Source organism: Rattus norvegicus, chromosome 4, assembly GCF_036323735.1.
Source record: "Rattus norvegicus strain BN/NHsdMcwi chromosome 4, GRCr8, whole genome shotgun sequence".
NCBI classification, from domain to species: Eukaryota; Metazoa; Chordata; class Mammalia; order Rodentia; family Muridae; genus Rattus; species Rattus norvegicus.
In genome coordinates, this window is record NC_086022.1 from 45,151,631 (window position 1) to 45,153,469 (window position 1,839).

Sequence of the window (1,839 nt, forward strand, 5' to 3'; positions counted from 1 at the left end):
GCTTTGCCACAAAGTTAGCAATACATGTGAAGTGAAGTACATGCATATCATAGAATTGAAAATGTCTTTGATATGATAAAGTAGAACTGAAGGGAAATTACCAAGAAATCTCAAAAACTGAAGAAAATTTCTCACAGTTTCTTGAATTGTATGATTAGGATGACAGTCCCATGAACTGATCTGTCTTCCTTCTTCCTTCCTACCTACCTTCCTTCCTCCCTTCTTCCATCCCTCCCTCCTTTTTTCCTTCCTTTTTTTTATTGCTATTCATGTATTGTAAAATACTAAACTCATTGAAACATATTAGTTTCTTCCTTGACTTTGGCCAAACTATCCAACCGATTAGCTGACCAAATTGCTATTTGTGTTTTTCTTTTTAAAAACATTTTCTTGTGGTCAAATGAACTGATAACAACTGGCTATTTAGCTGCCTGTAAATTGGTCATAGTGATAGACATTGAAAGAGATTACAATGTTCTGTTTTATTTTTCTTCAGCGAGGGATCGCTTCTCGGCCTTTTGGCTAAGATCAAGTGTAGTATCTGTTCTTATCAGTTTCTTCAGCGAGGGAAAATACACTGGAACCTTTCATTGATTCTGTGTTAGAAGAAAATTTTCCATCAGCTCTGAAAATGAGTATCCTAGGGAACTGCCTCTTACCTGCTTTTCTTTTTATTTCTATCTCTTCTGTAATTTTCTTTATTTTTTCTCCCTTTCTTGTTGTAGATTTAGTTTATTGGTTATACTATCTTAAATGGGTTCTCAAATTATATGGGAATCTGTCCATCTATAGGTAAGATGCTGCGAGTCCCTGTCTCCAGTTGACTTTAATTGGTAAATAAAGTTGTCGGTGACCAATGACTGTTCAGGAATACAGAGGCAGGACTTGAGATTTCTTGGGCAAGGGAACCATGGGAAATAGGAAGGTTAAACTCATGATTGTCAGGAAAGAAATAAGACATGAGTTGAGAGCTGTAGAAGAGGGAGCATATAATCATGTTAAGAGCTGAAAAAGAGTGGTCCCAGGGGCCCCTCTGTTTGGGTATGGGGTAGCTTAGAAGAAATACAGCTTTTAGTGAGTTATAATTCAGGGATATCTGAGGTGAGGTGTTAACAACGTGGATGTTTGGAGTGGCCCTGCCATTGAGCTGTTTAGGATATATTGAAAATAAAGCTGTGTTTGTGTGTGTCTTTCATTTGAGAATCCAGAACATTTGGCAGGTGGTGAAAAATGTGTGCATCGGCTGGCACGGTAATTTGAATAGCATTAAATAAATAATACAACACTTTTGCCCTTGAACTTGTTATAACTAAGGACAGCATAGAAATCTTGAACTTTGGATCCTCTTGAGCTCACCTCCTCAAAACTGGGATTATTGACATGTGCCGCCACACCTGTTTTGTGAGGTGCTAGGGTTAAGTCAGGGCCTTGTTCAGCCCAGGACAGTTGTTGGATCTAAGAGGTGGGATCCATAAAGGCACACCATGTGGCAGGTTTTCCCGTGGGAGACTTACTCATGGAAGGGGAAGGGGGTACAAAGACTGCCAATGGGTGGAGGAAAGACAAAAAAAGGAGGTGTGGAGGAGAAGAGAAATGGGGCCTTTTATCAGGGATGTGGTGCATGCCGAGGAGGTGGACATGTGACTTGAGTTGACAGTAGGAATGTGCTGCCTTTCTCTGCAGCTAGTGATGATGTGTCCTGCTGTCACCAGGCTCCTCTGGCTGGCCACAGTGGAGCCTGATTGTTAACAGCAGTACTCTATCAACTAAGCTACAGTTCTAGGCCATTTATTTTTTTAAAGGAAAAGATTAGATTGACTCAACAGTGTTATTTTTATC

At 40.0% G+C, this 1,839-nt stretch overlaps 1 non-coding gene across 1 annotated transcript; it reads left to right on the plus strand.

Annotated features, from left to right (window-relative positions):
• Nucleotides 1-502: 502 nt before the first annotated feature.
• On the plus strand, nucleotides 503-686 carry LOC120102753 (U2 spliceosomal RNA). The gene has a single exon (XR_005504344.1). It is a non-coding gene; the product is annotated as a U2 spliceosomal RNA (small nuclear RNA).
• The last annotated feature ends 1,153 nt before the right edge of the window (nucleotides 687-1,839 follow it).